General features: G+C 44.2%; 1 protein-coding gene across 11 annotated transcripts in view; it reads right to left on the bottom strand.

Moving 5' to 3' along the window:
* The window catches only part of TRPM3 (transient receptor potential cation channel subfamily M member 3), a 493,501-nt gene that overhangs the window by 27,061 nt on the left and 446,159 nt on the right, over nucleotides 1–20,281 (bottom strand). The gene's annotated exons all lie outside the window — the stretch shown is intronic.

The following is a 20,281-nucleotide window of genomic DNA, read 5'->3' as shown; positions in this document are numbered from 1 at the left end:
TGGGAGCAGACGAGGGTGTTGGCCAAGAGCCTCTCTGGTGACAGGGTGCTCGAGGCAGCAGGCACTGCCAGGGCAAAGGCCCTGGGGTAGTGGCGTGCCTGCTGCATTCTGTGAGCCAAGGGCAAGCTCTCGTGTGCAAAGTAGTGCAGAGGACAGCAGCTGAAGAGGAGGAAGGAGCACTGCGGGGTGGAGGGAGAACGTTAGGTGGGGTGCGGGGCAGGACCTCCTGGGACCCAGTCAGACAGTGATAAGGTGCTACGACTTACTGTGATCCTTCCTGGCTCTACGAAAGAGACAGTAATTCCCCTTCACCCAATTTAGCTCCTGCCTGACGGTTTCTTGTTCTACTAAGTAAGTCCTCTCTCCGTGGCTTCTGTTTTTTCTCAGCAGCTCCCTCATGCCCTTAAATGAAATAGGGACCAAACCCCTGCCCCCAGGCGGGAGGGCTGAAGCCGCCTGAATTTTGGTCCTGTGCCTTCTGCAGCGGGGACTCTCAGACCCCCCTTCGCTCCCCCCACCTGCCAAGGAGGAGCGATCACCAAAACAGGCGCCCGGGCTCCTGTGAGCGGTCTCGTGATCCCACCGCCTGACAGCCAGCTGTCCTGCCTGCACTGGCCACACCGCAGGCCCGCTCGGGGACAGCTCACTTCCAATCTGACTTGAGCAGAATCACCTTTTATAGACACAAGAAAGGCTCACAGTGTGTGTGTGTGTGGGGGGGATGGGATGGGGGGTTCTCAGTCACCGCATCAGAACACAAACCCACCTCTTCGGGTGGCAGCGAAACTCCCTAGGGGTTTCTGCTTGGTGCCAACCGCTGTGCCCGCTGCGCCAAGGGACGATAAACGCAGGCCCAGGCAACCCCCCTCGGTTCCTTGCGTGTCCTAACCTTTCCTGGCGCAGGACTCGCACCCCAGAGCTGTAGCAGCGGGGAGTCTGAGAACGTGCGCCGACACCTAGCACAGAGTTTATAAAGAGAAAGGATGGATCTGAGTTCACATTCCCCGAACACGGGAAGGTGGTCACTGCTTTTTTAAGTGAAAATAGATGGTTTATACAGCAACTGCATTTTCTTCCCAGACCCAGTACTCAGAACCCCCCGCCCCCCCAGCTGCCCAGAGAGGCTGCTGTTTTCACAAGCGAACAACTGAGTGGGCCACGCTGATCGGAGTGCTGGAAGATACTCTGTCATTGCACAAAGTACAAACTACTGACGTGACAGCTGACCTATATTTGCTGCGTGTGTGTGTTTTTAAACCACAGCCATCCCATTTCTTTAACAAGTTTACACTTCATGCAGTTCTACTCTAAATAACGCCCGGTGGTGGCATTTCCTGTGGCCAAGTTGGTCTGAATAGACGTTCGGGAAAATCTGAACATTACGTTACAAGCAGTATAAAATTGGCTAGTTTCTGAGTCCTGCATAGGAAAGGAGCCAGTTGGGCTCTCCCCACTCTATCCCTTGCCTGATTGTGAAGCAAAGGCTGTTTTCTGGGCTCTCTGGTGGACCAGCTCGTGGGCTGCAAACTTGAAGAGTTTATAACTGAATGTTCTTTCCCTCTCTCTCCGTACATCGTACCACCAGTTAATCAAAGGAGAATGATCAATGTGCAGGCTCTGTGCCGCATGCTCAGCGATGAACCGTACACATGTGTGTGAGCCAGTGAAGGGTCCTGGGCCACCCCCACGAAGAGAGGAGAGAGAGAGAGAGGAGTAAAAGAATGTTGTGGGGTCAAGTCCAGCATGATTGCTAAGTCAGCTAACAAGATACAGAGGAGTAGCTTCCTGTGTGCATTTAACGTCTGACCCGGCTACAGTCAAACCCCAGCGTAAGATGCAATTCTACTTAAGGCGACATAAAACCAACGTCTGGTGGAATGAGAGCAATCATCGGTCCTTGGGGGCCACAAGAGGACAGGCCAACGTGGACAGGCATAAGGCAGATGTTCATCTATGGCCGGCCTTTCAAAGAATAGGGTCGATATGGGTCTAAATGAAACAAGTTTCAAACTCAGGTACAGCAAGGACTTACAATTATATAGCAAACGAACTGTAGTTACAACCATCTTGGAGATTCTATGTCAGATTCCATGCCAGATGCTCTCAAATATACTAGCTCATTTGATTACCATAATAACAAATACGTTTTAAAAAAGGTATTAAGGTTACGGAGGCTGAACATTAAGACAACAGGGTGAAAATCCTGCAAGAAACACTGTATGATTTCTCAGGTGTTTATTTACTTTTAAAAATTCCATTCGACAATTAATAAAACACTTGCTATATCCCAGAAATTATTCTGCATGCTTTAGAAATTTCAGCTCATAAAACATAGGAAGAAAAAAAAAATAAGGGAGTGTCTTACAGTGAGCTCAAACTGTCCTAACAAAATGCCATAGATTCAGTGGCTTAAACAGCAGACATTAACTTCTCCCAAATCTAGAGGCTGCAAAGTCTAAGACTTAGGTGCCAGAAGAATCGATTCTCCAGCGAGAGCCCTCTCTCTGGCTTACAGACAGCCAACTTCTCACTATATCCTCACATGGCAGAGAGGAAGCAAGCCTTCCACTGTAGCTTATTAAATGGGCACTAATCTTATCATGAGAGTCCCTCTCACCCCCTCTAAATCTGAATTACCTTTCAAAGACCCCATCATAGTCACACTGGGGGTTAGGGATTCAACACATGGATCTGGGAGAAAATAATTTGGTCCATAACAGGTAGGTACTATTATGTCCATTTTACAGATAAGTAAACTGAGGCACAAATAGGAAGTAACTTGTTCAATGGCACACAGCTAGTAAGAGGCCTCAGAGCCTGGATTCAAACCTACGATGTTCCATCATTTTTGTTACCACATTGTTCCATTTCTTGTGATGAGGGAGTTGACAGCCATGTTAAAGCAGAATGTCTAGACATCTGCATGGAGACTTTCCTTGTGTTTCATTCTTTTGGCTGGGTCAGTGGCTCCCAAATGGTGATGTCCACAGAGAATATTCTGTATAAAGACTTTTGAGAGCGGGGCACCTGGGTAGCTCAGTTGGTTGAGTGTTTGACTCTTGGGTTCGGCTCAGGTCATGATCTTGAGGTCGTGGGATCGAGCCCTGCAAGGGTTTTACGCTTGGTACATTTTGCTTCAGACACTCCCTCACCCTCCCACTCCTTCCCGGTCTCTCAAATAAATAAAATCTTAAAAAAAAAATTTAAAGACTTTTGAGAGTAAGTTTGAGCATGTTTTTGGCCAACACGCTTACTTTAGAACATCTATGTGGATAACACATTCAATGTGAATGGAAAATGTAGGTTTATCACCACAAATATAGTGAAAGATATTACAAAGCCCACTTTTCATTTTATTGAATATCCAATGTTGCTTTTGGAAACAAGTAAACTGATATTCTTTGGAAGAGGCACAAACAATTGATTCCAGGCCAGGAAGTGCCAATTATTGGGCGTTGGACGAGCTGCTTCATCTCATAGGCTTGAAGACTCAATTTCAGTCTTCTTCAGGTCTCTCTTATCCCAGTTAACTGTGTAAACAGGCTGTTTTTAACCCATGAAAACGGAGATCTCCCCACTTCACTGGAATATGTTGATGGGCCCAAGTATAAGCAGTTAGTTGGCTTAGACACAGCTGTTTGTACCCACCGTGACTAATGGCTTCATTTAGCATCACAGTGTTCGGTTTTCAGTAGGATCTCTGTTGAGAAGAGGCTGAGGAATGGCCTGAGATAATGTATAATCAATGAACAAAGCCAAATCTTGTTTTGCTGTCACATGAACAATTAGCCCATTGCTTCACGTTACTAGGTGAGTGAAGGAACTGGTTATATCAACGGTTGCCATGGATATGCACTGCTCCAACTGGTCTCAGATTACAGCCTGATGTTGAATTGAGGAATATCAAGCAAAGGGATCTGGCTTTACCAACCAGTGGAAGTGTGAGGCATCTGAGCCCAGTTGAGATGTTCATGGTCACATTTATGCACTTCAAAATCGAGAGAATTGCCATTGTCATGACAGGTATAGAGGGCCAAGTGGGCAGAGTGGTGCCAATAATATATATTCATTGCAGTGCTCTTTTCATTAATTAATTAAATTTTTATATGAATGACTGAATTTTTTCATTTTTCATTTTTTCATTTTTTCAGTCAAATAAGGCCCCTTTGCCTTATTCAGGTCTGTTTCTAGTCTAAGTTGTATTTTCATGCCACTGACCCAGAATATTGCTCCATGAACAATGGTACCTAATTTGTTCTATTTTGAGATTTGAAGAGATAAAGCTAAGGAGCTTTCCATTTTTGTGTAAATTTGGTGGTCTGAATTACTTAGTGGTCAAGACTGGAGTTACTTTAGATTCTGGGGCCCTTTCTTTGCATAGAGTCTTCTTGCTAGGCAATCCACAGCTAGCTTAATTTAACATATGGTATATGTGTGAAAATAATGGAACTGCATTTCTTAAAATTAAGTAGTACAGATTTTGTTGTTGTTGTTGTTGATGCTGTTAATTTGGAATAAGTTGGCAGTTAACGTTAGTAAAGGTTTAGGTCATATTATGAAATGACATTGTAAAAACCTAATTTGCCAGACGTCTAAGCAACATTTGGACATTTTTTTCCCTTCTCCGCCTAAGAGAACCCTGGTGTAAATTAAGTCAATTAAGTACTGGGTCATTCTGACATGACCACATCACTGTTGGACAGAGTAGATCAAAGCGCCAAATGTCCATGGGATGTCCGGCTGGTCATTTAAGAGTAGAGAGAAGGCAGCCAATTGCAAATAAAGTACTGGATTCCCAATGGCTCCAGCACAGGAATGCTTCTCCCAGCCTCTCAACATTCTCTTCTTTTGCTCCATTGTCTTTTATTCTCTTTTGTTTCCATGCTTATTTTTTTTTAAGAGATTCTGAGGTCAATTTTCTGTTCCCCAGAAGAACAATGGATTCATTCTGAGTTGGCCCAGAGATATAATGTCCCCCTCCTGCATGTCCTACTAAGGGCTTTGCATCTGGTAGGACATGAGGTTTGACAGGGAAAGCCTTTTCTCTCCAGATTCGCAAACTGATGTGAAAGCTCGTCTCTCTCCATTCTGCCACACTGAATCTAGAAACACACGAGAGGCAGAGAGCACTGGACCCATGCTCTAGAGCCAGCAACCTGGGTTCAAATCCCAGCTCTGCCATTTGTTAGCTGTGCCACCTTTGGCAGGTCACTGAAGCTCTCTGGGCCTCAGTTTCCTCCACTAAATTGGGTGATAATCATACCTATCTCTAGAGTGTTGCTGCAAAGGGAAATGAGTTGTTGATTCATGTAAAGCTTTAGATAGTGCCCAAGACATAGTGAGTGCTCAGTAAATGCCAGCCATTTCTGTAAGAGGCCCTCTAGCTGAGAGGCCTCCAGCCCAGGCTCTTGAGCCAGCTGCCAGGCTTCAAAGTCCAGTTCCACCTCTCCAATACCTGTGCACCTGAGGCAAGTTACTTACTAGGTCAAGCCATATGACCTTTCTACAGAAATGGCAACGTCATAGGCTTCCATCTAACGTATGCATAATAGTCTCTGTGCCTCAGTTTACTTGTCCATTAAAACCAGGGTCCATAATACTCATAGTATTATTGTGGGGATTAACTGAGGGCACATTCACAAGAATGTGGGACAGTGCTTGATATACAATGTCTCCTTAAGTATTTGCGATTATTATTTGTGTTACCCTCACATCCCATTACTACTTGACACAAACTGTCTCCAAGAATAGCCTGCTTAGTAACCTTTCTTTTTGCTTCTGTGAATCAGCCTTTCTGCAATGCCCCTCTTGTCCTTCAAAGTTTGGATTTCCATTCCTCTGACTGCCCCGCTCCCTCCATTCCCTCCATTTCTATGTCTCCTGGCATTTGTATTTTACCAAGGTCATGATGTTTTACATTAGCTGCCAGGGATTCCCATGGCATCTTTGTCTTCTTCATATATTGGCCCTGGGGTGTGAGGGTCCACAGAGGATATGACATGTCTTCTGCTTTATGTCTTTTCATGTGATGGTTATTTTATATCTTTACAAAAATTCCTTAAGTTATATATCTACGTGTGGGACCCCTTAATGCCTTCCTATGTTTATTTTTTAAAAAAGACTTAAGAAAAACTAAGTAATTTTAGACTCATAGAAAAGTTGCAAAGCTAGTACAGAAAATGCCCAGATGCCCTTTACTCAGTGTCCTCTAATGTTAACATCATACACAACCATTTTACATTTGCCAAAACGAAGAAATCTGCATGGGTCCATTTCTATGAACTAAACTTCAGACTCGATCCAACATTTTAACCATTTTCCCCTGGTGCCCTTTCTGTCTTGTAGGATCCCATCCAGGGTACTACATTGCAGTTGGTTATTATGCTCCTTTAGTCTCCTCTGGTTTGTGACAGTTCTTAACCTTCCTTGCTCTTCATGACCTTGACAGTTTTGAGGAGTCTTGGGCATTTTGTAGAATGTTTGGGCATTTTGTTGAATGTCACTTGATTTGAGTTTACCTGATTTTTTCAGACTGGGGTTATGGACTTTGGGGAGGAACACCAGAAAGGTCCAATGTCCTCATCATATTACCTTGGGGGTATATGGTACCAAGATGACTTCTCATTGGTGATGTCAACCTTGATACCTCTGTGGGTCTACAATTTTTACAGAGTATTCTTTGCATGTTAAAGTTACTGAGAGACCATCCAGACATTAATAGTAGGTAGCTACGTTGCAAAAATCATAGCATTTTGAAGCATTTGACAGGCTTACTCCGTTGTTCTCAACCTTATCAGACCCAACACCTTCTTAAATCGTAAATATTTTCAAATGCCTTGTTTACCATCCTGAGAAAAAAATTTATAGATAGTATAATGTATCAGTACTCATGATCCCAGAGAAATCAATAAAAGGTCCTTAATTTTAATATAAGGGTGCAATGCAAGGAAAATAACATGTAATAAAATAATAAATATTTCCATATATAAAGGTCCCGGTCTGAGTATCCTACATGCCATAGTGACGTGGTCAGATGCTTACACCTATATGAAGACCCTTCACAAATGAGACAGATGCAAACATACAGATGGACTGAGGGCTCAAGGACAATGAGTGGCACTGTCGTTGGTGAGCTGATTTTCTCAAGGAGTGAACCATCCTTGGGAAAGTTCTAAAGCAAACCAAATAACCATCGCCTTCAATTTTCATGGTGTTTCATTCCTGGAAAAATTCACTGCTTACTAAAAACATGCAAAAATATTGTGCCTTTAAGCATAAAATGGAGTTAGGCTCTGATAAATCATAACCAGGTTTTGCACTTACATGGGTGTGTGCTGGAAACACAGCAAAGCTGTATGGGGCAGAGAACGATGCTTGATGGTGGAAATGTTCTGTACATTGAAGGACATGGGCCCTCCTTGGACTCCAGCTACCAAATGCCAGTGGCGCACCCCAATCAGAGAGGGCAGAGAGAAACATGCCTCGAATTTCAAGATAAAATTTCCATACTCTGGGGGCCATGCTGCCCAAGTCAAGACCACCAGGTGTAGTCTATATTCAATCACTTCTATTCACACCTCGGAGCTGGCTCGGGTCTGTGTGGCCAGCACAGAAGGGAAAAACTTAGCCTGGAAGTCAGTCTGCCAGCTCCTAATCTGCATAATCTGGCGCTTGTTGAACTCTCAATGGGACCCACTGGTAACCCTTGGATTGATGCTGATTGATCAAATCGTGCAACTCACATCACCTACACACACACACCTATGCACACACCTACACAAACCTACACACATGCCTACATATACCTCACCATCATCACCACAACTCAATGCCTGCACCTAATCCTTCATAGATTTTTCCATTAAATGTAAGAGAATGTTCATTTCTTTACATTGGCCTAAAAGTCCCTTCTCAACTTGACCCTCATTTATCCCTTCAGCTTTATTTCATAGAATGTTTTGCTCCTTGCACGTTATGCATCTACCATGCTGGTCTTCTCAGTTACTGGCAAGAATTACCTCTTTCATGCTATAGGGCCTTGGCACATATTATCCTCCACTCCCTGGCTCTTTTCCTACTTATTGCCTGGCAAACTCTTACTTACTCTGCATAGCATAGCTTAAAAGTCACTTATTCAGAAAACCCTTCCCTGAGTCTCCATGTTTAGATGTTCTAATTTCTTCTATTTCTTGAACATACACTTACCAGAGCTTACGATGAAGTATTTGTGTGATTCTGTATTTGGTATCTGATGCCTCTACTAGGCTCCCCAGGAGGGAGGAGCTTCACTGGCTTTGCTCATTATTGTACTCCCAGCACATAGCCTAGTGCCTGGAACAGAGTACGTTTTAAATCTTTATAGAACTTACGAAGGGAACACACTTAATTGAGTTAGGTGTCTAGAACGACTCCTGGGCTGGCTAGAAGGCAGACCCAACTGAACAAACGAAATTACGGCTCTTCATGATGGGCAGTGGCAAAAGAATCTTGGTTCTACTTTGCGGGGAAGACAGAGAGGCATGCTATTTGAGACAGTTCATTTTGGCTTGTTTCAATGGGCTTGGTTTCAAAAGGACATAAGAGAAGAGAGGGGGCTGGAAGGTACCACTGTTTAGACAACTCAAAGCTCCTGCATCTGTCTGGAGCTAGCTTCCCTGCTGGAAGGAATGGGAAGCTCTACTAATCGCTTTGCAAGCTTTGGCTTCATAAGACTCAACCCTACAAGTACCCTTAGTACGCTTCATCCTTCCCCTGGTATTACCAATATCAGCTTCTCTCTCAAGAGCCCTTGATATTGTGCCTTTTAAAGTGCAAATTTTGCTTCATTATTCCCCAAACTTCAGTCCTTTGGGTATTACTTTCATTAATTTGGCACATCTGCACATCACCAGTGCTCTATTACTTATTAATGTTTTTCTTTGAACACACTGCACCCTGACATTGATGCAGATTTTAGCTTCAAAACACACACTAATATGCATGAACCCCTGTATTTCTGGGGCTTGTTATATTCATTTGGGAAGGACTGCTCTTTTTCTTAACAGCATTCCTGTGGAGGAGGCACACCAAAGCAGACCTCCTTTGTGTCCTTAATTTGTCAAGAATGCTGTTGAACAGAGAGGTTCCCTTGCTTGTGCAAGGTCACAGAGTTATCAGCAGTGACAGAAAAGGGATTCAGAGTGTCTGGCTCATGGTTTTCCGTCTTGGGCTGTCCCTGTCACAGTAACTCAAACCATTCTTACCTGAGTTCTCCACCCACACCAGGCACTCCATAAATGTGCATTGCTATGGGACTAATGATCACTCCTGAAAGCAGACTTTTCTGTAAGGTTTTCCCCCCTAGGAATGTCATATCCAGTACATGCTGCGAGTACCTGTGGAGCTAATGCCTTTCAGCTGGCTCTTCCCAATTTGTAATATTCCGAGCCATCTGTGAGCCACGTCTCGTTTACAAATGCTTCACCCATCTTGTTTACATTACTAAGATGTTCACAGTTTTGATGATGAATGCCGTTCTGACATCTTCATAGCACTCAGGTAAATCTCCTTTTGGGAGGGATGACGCATTTTTCATGTGAGTGTCTAATTCGTGTGGGATGGTGCTTCTGAGAGTAGCCAAGGCATCACCACCTCAGTGCCATAGGAAACCTTCAGTGAGGCCAAAGGATGACTCCAACACCGGAGGGAGCTCCCTTCCTGGCCCTGGAAGCTACTGACTTCTGGAAGATTCCCTGCCCTACTGACTGTCAGCATATGGTGGTGTGCTGTTTCCTGAACTACCGCAGAGCTGCTGATCCTGTTTTTAAATTCAATCCCTAATTTAGAATTAAGTCACACACTGGATCCCAGGAATTCCACCATGACATGGTATACCAACTTGAGCTACTTTAGACCTTACACTCCAACCACACTGGTATTTCTTCTGATCCTAGCTGCACACGTCTAGATCATTCCAACCACATGGCATTTGTCCTTGCTGTTCCCTCTGACTGGAACATTCTTTCCCCAGTTCTTGCCACACCTGTTTTCATCATTCACATTTCAATTCAATCTTCTCTCTTCAAGGCCTTTCCCTGACCATGCTGCATAAACGCCAACTCCTCACGCCAATGACCCCTTTGCCTGTTACCTGAACTTACTTTCTTGATGAGATTTATTATGACCCCCAAATAGCTTGCTTACTAATGGCCTATCTCCCTCTTGCTCCAAGATGTAACTCCCACAAAAGAAGTGACCTCTTGTTTACTACTTTCTCTCCAGTGCCAACTAGGGCACCTGATAAATAGTTGCTAAGTAAATAAATGCATGACTGGGGTCCAGTCCCCACAGTGAGGTGCAGGGGGAAAAAAGGAGGACTATGGGGTCAGATGGATGTAGCCTTCTGTTAGAATGGAGAAATAAGAACATGGGCTTAGGATTCCGATAGGGCTGGGCTCCAATTCCTCTTCTGCTGCCCTAGCTGTGGGCCATAAGTAAGTTGTTTCATCTCTGCTCTTGGTGCGCATCCACAGTAACTTAACACACTGCTCTGGTATAACATGTGCCTGGTCCCGTGCCAACTACTGTACCAGGATCTCAATAAATGTTAATTGACTTCCCTTCTCTTAAAATGCCAGAAGAAACCCATGAAACTCATGGCAGCCTTTGTAACACGCTTGACAGCTAATAAAGATCTCGGGCGTCCTTATATTTGGTACAATCTACGTAAGCTGCCATACATTTTTCAAAAGGCTAGTGACATTTTCGATACTTGGTTATCTTATGTAGACTCCTGAGAGGGTGTATAGTCTTAAATTCACTGAAAAGAATCTAGTCTTTTAGTGCATGACCTATTAGACAGAGGTGTCCCTCCCCTGTATATTCAATTACTTGCTGTATAATAGAACCGTCTGCGCCACATAGAGTTTGGTAGTTGAACACTATGTTCCTCAGGTGGCAGGAGTGACTTTGAAGTACTTGTCAGCAACTGGCTTTCCTGGAACCGTGCGGTAGCTACTCAGTTCACAGTGGCATTTTACTTCTGAAGCCGTTGTTCAGAATATTAAAAAGGGCATGCAGCAGACTTCATTCCTTTGCTCCAAGGACTGTGATTTTGCAAAGACAGACCCCGTGGTCTACTCAGGAGAGAGTCACTGGCTCCAGCAAATGTTTAAAAATGGTTTTGAATTTGGTCCAGTGGTGTTAAGTTGGTCAGTAAGCATCACTACAGAGTCTGATCATGGGCAGTGTGGGTCTCCTTCCTGCTTCATCCCAGATGATGAGCTGGGCTGACTGAACTGGGCAATGTTACAGGACATCTGAGGTCACTCAAACCACTCTTTCTGTTAGTGCAGGATGGTGTTTCCCTGTTGAAAAAAAAAATCTCTGGCCTTTCTCAGACCTATTGGGAAGGGAAGCGTTGAAGTTTGCTAGACCTCACCTAGATCAGCAACATTTCTGGTGAATTCTGAGATTGGTCAGCCCTCTGGGTTCTTCTCATTCTTCACTGCAATGGTTGTTGGCTTTATTCTATCCAACAGTGGTGCCCAAGAGCAGGAGACACGACCTGTTGGTGTTTGCCAAAAGTGGTTTGTCACGTTGGCCACTGTCACACCATAATTGTGCCATATCCAACTTGGTCTTTGGTCTGAAGAGCACGAGCGGAGCAGAGGGAGATGCGAAACTCTGTAAGGGATGGCAGGGTGCGGGGGCGGCACACTTTATTCCTGGCTTCGGGTTGTGAGGGTTTGGGATCTTTTTGGATCTGTTTCTGAGGACTTTGCAGATGTTGAGAGCAACTGCCTTATGCTATTTTCCTTCAAGAAGCAACAGGAAGTTAAATTTTGGATTCAATTGTGAAGTTCAATTTTGGATAGGCAAGGTTTTCTTGACCTCAACACTATCGACATTTTGGGTTGGCTAATTCTCTATCTGGGGGGCTCTCCTGTGGATCCTAAGATGGGTAGTAGCACCCCTGGCCTCTGTTATCAGCTGCCAGGAGCACCCTCCAAGTTGTGACAACCAAACATACTTGTAGGCAGTGCCAAACATCCCCTGGGAGTTGGGGTGGGGCCAAATTGTCCCTGTGAGAACCAGTGGGGTAGACTTTTACTGTGGGGGATTGCATGGTAACGGGAGAACTTGGGAGTATTCCAGCTTCTCTTGGCTGTCCTGAGGCTTTTAGACCTTTGAGTTTTCTGGGAAGTAGATTTTTGATGGACCTGCAGACAGGCAAAGGAAGAACTGAAGAAACAGGTTTGAGAGGGTGGTACCCAAATGAACTTGATTCCTCTTTGCTGTCTTCCTCCCCCTCCTCTGCACTTGTTAGTCTTCCAGCAGTGAAGATGGACAAGTTGGAGTTGGGGAGCCCAGTGCCTGCAGACTAGACAGGGAGGGCCTGAGGATTTTAGAACTTCCAGCAATCCCGACATTTAAATTCAGGTGTCAGCAATTTTCTGCAGACAGCATGGAAGAGGTTTGGGGAGGCAGCGGGCATTGGCTGGGGCCCTTGGCAAAACTGCAATGTAGGCAAAACTGTTTTTGCCACCACCTCTCTCTGTGACCCTCCCCCACACCCTGTCTCACTTTCCCTGCCCTCCAGGCACACAGTCCTCTGGCTGCTCCAAGCCTGCCTCGCCCAGCCTGAGCCATCTGCTTCATTGCCTGCCCTGCCTGCCCGGGTTTTAACTCTCCTTACCCAAATGCTGATTTCAGCTATTTTGGGGGTTAAGATGAAAGGTCCAAATACCTCACACTAAGGGGAGGAGAGTCCATGGGTTTAACCTATTCAGGGGATGTTTTGATTCTCTGAAGCTTGCTACTGCTCTTAGAAGACATTTGGGAACAAAGGGCTTTTCCACGGCTTATCTGTTTTCCCTGAAATGAGCATCCAGATTGTATATTTTCCCAGTAATAGTCTCCCCATCCGGCAATCATAATCCGTGAAATCCATGAACTAGAGACCTCACTGAGAAAGAGGCCCCACACAAGGTGAGATGCAAATTTCCCATAAAAAAAGATCCAAATTCCTTAGCTTGGTCCACAAAGCCCTTTATAATCCACCTTTCTAACCTCATCTCCACTCATTCACCCCAACTGGGTGAAAAAGATGGACATAGACCCTAGCACCTGCTCTCCAAAAATGCATATTGTCCACAGGGGTGGAGGGATATACAAAACAAACCAGACAAATCAATACAATGGCACGTGTTGGTCCAGAGTAAGTCGAGGAGGCTGGGGAGCACCTCACAGAGGGTACTAAACCCAGGGGCTGCTATCTCCATATGTCCAAACTTGACCCACCCTGTCACCTCTGTGTACCTGACAGTCCCTCTGTCTAAATGCCCTCCCATCATCTATCTGGAAAACTCTTAATACCTTTCATGATCCAGCTTACCTGTAACCCCCGAGGGGATTTTTCTCTGACTGTACTTTGTCCTCTCTTGCTCTTTGCTTTGCCATGGTTCCCCTTGCTCACCCCCAAACAAGTGTGTTCTTTTCTTTAAGCTTATATATCAATTCTATGGAAATATATATCATGGTGATTTGCAATGATTTATTGACTCATCAGTCTTCCCCATTAAAGTTTTTTCAAAGCCGAGGCAATGAAGTGTATCCCTGCATAAAGCCCAGTTCCTAGCACAGTGCCTGGCACACAGGAGGGCTCAATAAAAGTCCCTGTTTGAATGAACTCATTCAAACTAGAATCTGGAAAACATGATAGCAGGTTGTCTGCTTTATTCTCTTTTATATTGCACTGTGAGATTGATATACAGAAAAGTCCATAAAACATATATGTCCAGTATCAAATGAAAACCCACGTAACCACAACCCAGGTCAAGAAATCGTTCCCTCTATTCTTAACTCATCAGTGGGTGTCATCTACTTGAATTGAGTGTGTCACAGAGACAAGGACTCAAAATTCTGTATCTGACCTGAAGTTATTGGGGTCTCCTGCGAAGCATGTCCTCAGCTTGAACCTCAGGCCTGATATTCCAGAGACCACAAACCTGGCTAAAAGCCAAACAATTCGGTCAAACATCACTTGGCAGACGTGGCCTGAAATCTAGCTACAGGAAGCTATTCGCTCCACTGGACAATATCTTGTACAAGATCTTGAGCACCTTATTCTCCCCCTCCATATTGAGGCTGCAGGATTATTTGGACTCTGTCACATTTGAAAACAGAACAAAACAAAACAAAACAAAACACCACCACAATTAACATGTGAGCCTATCTGCTAATAGTTAACCTGTGTGGAGCTCAGTCTATTTTTTGGTTGCTGTTAATATGGATCAGCTAAAATCTTGCCATGCTCTCGGAGGGGGTGTGCTCCGCCGGCTTTGAGTGGAAATCGGCCATCTGCCTCACTGCACTTGGTCAGAACACTGTGCCTTTGGAAAGGCCTGCAGTTACAGGATGCCCGGCCACCACCTCCGGTGCAGCTCAGCTTGGAGCTGGCAGGGCTGTCTGTGTGGGGCTCCTCCAGGGCCACTGCCGGGCTCCCCCGGCTCTCTCTCCCTGCCCTGGCTGCCCTCAACAAGCAAGGGCCCGCCTGCCTGCCTCTTTGCCACTAACCCTCCCTCTCTCCTTCCTTTCCCTTTCTTCCTTCTCTTCCTTCTAGCTGTCCAGCAATCATTTCTACACACAGACTAGCATAAGGGCTTGTTCAACAAACATTTCTTGAGCCTGGCTGCAATTCTTTTCTTTCACATAAATTCGGCTAACTTTCAGCAAGTTATCAATTCCAGGGTCCTTTCATTTTACTTTTCTTTCTCTGTGTGTGTGTGAAGCATGAATCCATGATGAGCACACTTAGCTTAAGTTAAAATCATTTTTGTGCATGTGTAAACCCATGACAACCTTATTCTCTTTCGAGTTCTTGCTTCATGGGGTTTAATTTATGCACTATTTTCTGAGCATCTACTCTGTGACAAACAGTTTGAGATGCCAAGGCTACAACAGGGAGCAAGGCAGAGGTGGTCCCTTTGCTCACGGGGGTAGTAGCATTTTATTTTATTTATTTTTAAAGACTATTTATTTATTCATGAGAGAGAGAGAGAGAGAGAGAGAGAGAGAGAGGCAGAGGGAGAAGCAGGCTCCCTGCAGGGAGCCTGATGTGGGACTTGATCCCAGGACCCTGGGATCACGCTCTGAGCCAAAGGCAGATACTCAACTGCTAAGCCACCTAGGCATCCCATGGGGGTCACATTTTATTTTATTTTATTTTATTTTATTATTTTATTTTTTATTTATTTTATTATATTAATTTTATTTTTTTAAAGATTTCATTTATTTATCCACTAGAGACACACACACACACACACACACACATACACACACACACAGAGGCAGAGACACAGGCAGAGGGAGAAGCAAGCTCCATGCAGGGAGCCTGACATGGGACTCGATCCCCAGGTCTTCAGGATCATGCCGCAGGCTGAAGGCGGCACTAAGCCGCTGAGCCACCCGGGCTGCCTGGGGGTCACATTTTAAAGAGTTTTTATATTCTAGAACTGAGCTGTCCAGTATGGTAACCACTAGCAACATGCAGTTATTTAAATTAATTACAATTAAATAAAATGTAAAATTCACTCTCATTCCTGCTGGCCACATTTCAAGGGCTCGCTGACCACATGTCACTAGCAGCTAGGTATTAGCACAGATCTAGACCAGTCTCACCATCACAGAGGATTCTACTGAACAAGGCTATTCTGGAGGAATTTGCCAGACCTACTACCATCCTGAGGCTTTCAGAAATCCCCAAAGCAATACTGTGAGATGATTTGTTATGACACCAGATCACGATTCCTCTACTTACACTCCACCCTTTGAAACATGGAGCTTATATCCAGCATGCCAGGAGCCAGTGAGTTTATTTTTATTTTGAGCATCCTGTTTTACTTACAAGACAGCTAAATCAGTGTGGTGGAATAGCATTTTGAAATACTCATTTTTCCCTCTTGTCTTGCAAGCAGGTACTGGCTCCGTGTCAGAGAAGGGAGAGATGGAGTCCAGAATCCAGAAATAGCCTTTGAGTCTCTGGCTGCTTTTGTGGTCCAAATGGACAAGCTCACGGCCCTTTGAGCATCTGTAGAAGGGGCAACAGAAAGGAGGTTTTGCGGAATAGATAAAAATGTCTTGGCAGAAGCAGGACTGGAGGACAGAGAGAGAAATGTTTGTGCACATGTGTGAAGGGTTTTGAGAGACAATGCCAACGTGCATTGCTTTGTGGGCTCAGGCTGCATGGTTTTCCTGGTGGTTCTGTGGGGGGTAGCAGGATCCCAGAGGGATAAAGTGTCTAGGATTTGGGACAGTGGGGAGGCATCACAAATCCACCAGACCTAAAGGGCCAAACTGACTGGAACGATGGACATTTTAGCAGCTAACTGTGATAATTCTACTACATCCTGCCCCTTAACCCACATCAGGGAAGGTAAAGAGGGGTGAGCACTGGGTGTGATTTTCCTCCAGCAACTAGGATGCACGTTCAAAATAGAAATCAGTGGAATTATAATAAAAAAATAAAGCTGATTTTCTGGCATTTGTGGTCTGGGAGCCATACCTGCTCCTCAAGCAGTGTGGTTTCCTTGCATACTAACTTAACAACCACAGACCTCATCCCCTCTGGTGGGTACTTGATTTGGTAGAGTAACATTTCTCCTGGAAGAAATAAATGCGCAAAGCAGTGTCATCTCCTGTATTTGCATAAAATGTCAAATAGGAAATTGATTCCATCCTGGAGCTCTGGTTTCACACATTCATCAACCGAAATAAGGGGGGAGGAAGGAAGCCAATGCAATCGCATGACTAGATGGTTTAGACAAGGAGTTAGGAAACTGTTGCCCCCAGGCCAAATCTGGCTTGCCTCCTGTTTTAGTAAATAAAGTTTTATTGGCACACAGCCCCACCATTAGTTTATTTATTGTTGTGTTGCGGAGTCACAATGTAGACTGTGCGGCTCTCAATGCCGCCTGACCTTTTATAGAAAAGGTTTGCTGACCCCCTGGCTCAGATTACAAACTCCTGAAAGACTAGGACAGTGTCTATACATCTCCTGTTTCCTTGCAGGACCTGCCTGGTGGAAGAGCAGGTGTAGAGGAAGGATTTGAGAAATTGGGTGTAATAAAATAGTCTAAGGCTGAAATAAACTTTCCTGCTTCAAGAATGACCTCCTCCATGGGCTCCTGTGAACATAATACCTTGAGTTGCAGCACTGACTTCAAGTGTTAAAGAAGGATAAGGTGCAAATCAGTCCCTAACAAGAAAGAGAATCTTGTTGTCTTGTTACTGTAGATGACCAGATGAACTGCCTGTTTTATTTTATTTTGTTTTTTAAAAGATTTTATTTATTTATTCATGAGAGACACACACAGAGAGAGGGAGGGAGAGAGAGAGAGAGAGAGAGAGAGGAGGCAGAGACACAGGCAGAGGGAGAAGCAGACTCCATGCAGGGAACCTGACAAGGGACTCGATCCCAGGTCTCTAGGATCACGCCCTGGGCTGAAGGCAGCACTAAACCGCTGAGCCACCTGGGCTGCCCAACTGCCTGCTTTATATATAATCTGGGAGCCCCTGGACTCTTACTCTGCACTGCATGGAAGGGTCCCAAAGCCTCCAATAAACATGGCCTGTGTGCCTTTCTTAGGTGAGCGTTCTTCCAGGAGTGACTCTATGCAAAGGATTACGTGAAAGTGATTTGTTAAGGCCTGCTCTGAAGAGAAAAAAGGATCACCTTTTGTTCAGCATCTCCCTTGTTATGATTACAAAGATAAAATGTTCAAAATTCGCTTTGAGACTGCATTATTTCTCCTGTAACATCTCCAAGGGGAAATAAATCCCTGAAGTTCTCTACCCACTTGTAGAGTGGCATTTCTTTCATTTGACCCAAGTCTACAACTTTCACACTTCAATGGATCCTTAGCTCGAGTACACTGGGATTTGGGGACCCATGTTATACTTTATCCGCAGAAAGATTCATCTGGGGAGTTCACAGCCTCCAGACGTGGCTGCTTTTGAAGCAAAGAGCCCTCATCTTCCAGATCGGTCCTCAAATTACAGCTTTTCATCCACTCCCTTGGTAAGTCTGGCTGCCTTCTCTGGCTCAGTGCACTTATGTCTTTCTTGAGGAGACAGTGACCAATATCATCCTCAGTAACTCAGGCACAGATATACCACAGCTCCAGATCGGGTAAATATAGCCCTTTTGTTGTGCTTTTAATACAATTCTAGATGCTATTCAACAACACTTTGGGTTGAGTGATACACCACAGAGGTGTTTCTAGTATTCTGTTTAGAATAATTACCTTTCTCTACCTTATGGTCAATTGCACTTGTAATGTATTTTGGTTCACTTTTATTATCTTAATTTTTAAAATTTTTAAAAAAGATTTTAAGTGATCTCTATACCCAACATGGGGCTTAAACTCACAACCCCAGTATCAAGAGTCGTATGCTCTTCTAATTTAGCCAGCCAGGCACCCCAGATCATTATTGGTTTTTAATAACTACTGTCCTCTTAGACATGCTCTTAGTAACCTTTCTGCTACTTATCTGCTGTCGCACACATAAACTCTTTCTGAAGTCCTTCACTGTTGACTTAGTATTTGGCATTGCCAGAGACTTCAGTTTTTTCTCTAAATCTTACAGAATCCCATTTTATTTTTGCATGTGCTAAAGAGGATAAATTCAACCAGAGTTTTAAAGAAAACTCTACTGATTTGCTTCTATGTGGAGGGGCACATACTTTTTTTTATACCTTTTGACCCCAGTGATAAGTTAGCTCCTCATAGGTGACAAAATAGTTGTAACAGCTAGATGAGAAGCTAACTCTTCTCTCCCAAAGTAAGCTTTTTGGGAAATGGTTTAGAGCTTTTTTGTGAAAGTTTCCAAAATTTAAAACATATCCCATCTGCTGATGCTTTATTTTCCACGGGGTTATGTAGGACTTGCTTGGAGTATTTGTGGTAGAGTAGAAAAAACACAGGCTTTGGAGTCATGCAAACCTACAATGTACCAAAAGCACTCTGTTAAAGGCAGAGTTAAAACAGAGGCTGAAAATGGCCAGGATGGGCCAAATACTAAATTTAATTATAGGCAAGGTATTAGCCAGTCTATGGTTAAAGAAAAATGGAATACTCCGAGGTGATAATAAGAACTCATTCTTGTAAAAGGTAACGAATGATGATGCTTCTCTGATGCTTCTCTAGAGCCTCCTCCAAGACAGGAGAGTTCTCCAAACTATCTGGAGTGGTTCCTCTTTAGAATCTGGTTATTCTGCATCACCACACAAAATCTCCACTTCCATCCACTGAGGGCATCAGAACAATTTGCCTTCAACACAATCTTGGAAACCTGAGCAAAGGTTGCTCTAGACTGCCTATGAGACTGAGCTGTCATTAGCCCAATTTGTCCCCTTACGCTACCTGCGCTCCAGTCTTTAGCTGCCTCAAAACCCAAGAATAGTTATTCCCACTTCTCTTACCTTTCATCCTCTATTCCTACAGTGCAAGTCCCTCTGGTGAACTATCCTCCCCTGTGCTTCTGTCTTCATGTGATGTTGGGCTCTCTGCCCACTGAATTTTCCCATCATTTCTCCCTTTCCTCTCTTTCCCCAGACTTCTGGAATACCCTTATCATTGAACACATATCCTCTGCTTTCTCATACTTCTACAAGCCCAGTCTGCATTTTCTTGTCTTAACTAAATCCCATTTTGCAGAAAGACACCACTTCCCTGTAACCTTCCCAAATGAAAATTGCACATTCTTGTACCTCCACCATTGTGGTACCCATAAGTAATGTCTGTATTGTCATTGATACTTTGCCTCTTCTAACCCGTTGCTTTTCATTCTTGTACAAAAAGCCCTTTCTCCTTTGAGTGTCAGGTAATTCTGATCAAAGTCCTCCGGACCACTCCCTCTTTTGTCATTATGGACACTTTGATATCTGCAGTGACAGACACAGAAGAACCTAGCTCCAAGATGCTTGACCTCAATTCCAGCAAATCCTAGAATCCATTCTGGACCTTATAATTTTCCTAAATTGTTTTACCTCAACTCTGAATATCAATTTCCCATTCTCTGACCACAACACCTTATCATCACACCTCTCAGGATCCTTAGTTCTCAAAGTACTTGGTGCTCAGGCCAGAACTCTGGTCCTTTGATCTTTCTTCCTCCTATGTACTGATCAACATTATGCTTTTATTTTCTTCTCCTTCCATCTTAGACCTTACAATGCATAACTTTAAACCCTTGTAAGCATCTTCAAAGAACTTAGTCTCCTTTATTTCTGCCATGCTGG

Source organism: Canis lupus, chromosome 1 (assembly GCF_048164855.1).
Source record: "Canis lupus baileyi chromosome 1, mCanLup2.hap1, whole genome shotgun sequence".
Taxonomy (NCBI): domain Eukaryota; kingdom Metazoa; phylum Chordata; class Mammalia; order Carnivora; family Canidae; genus Canis; species Canis lupus.
This window is presented reverse-complemented; position numbering and strand designations above follow the sequence as displayed.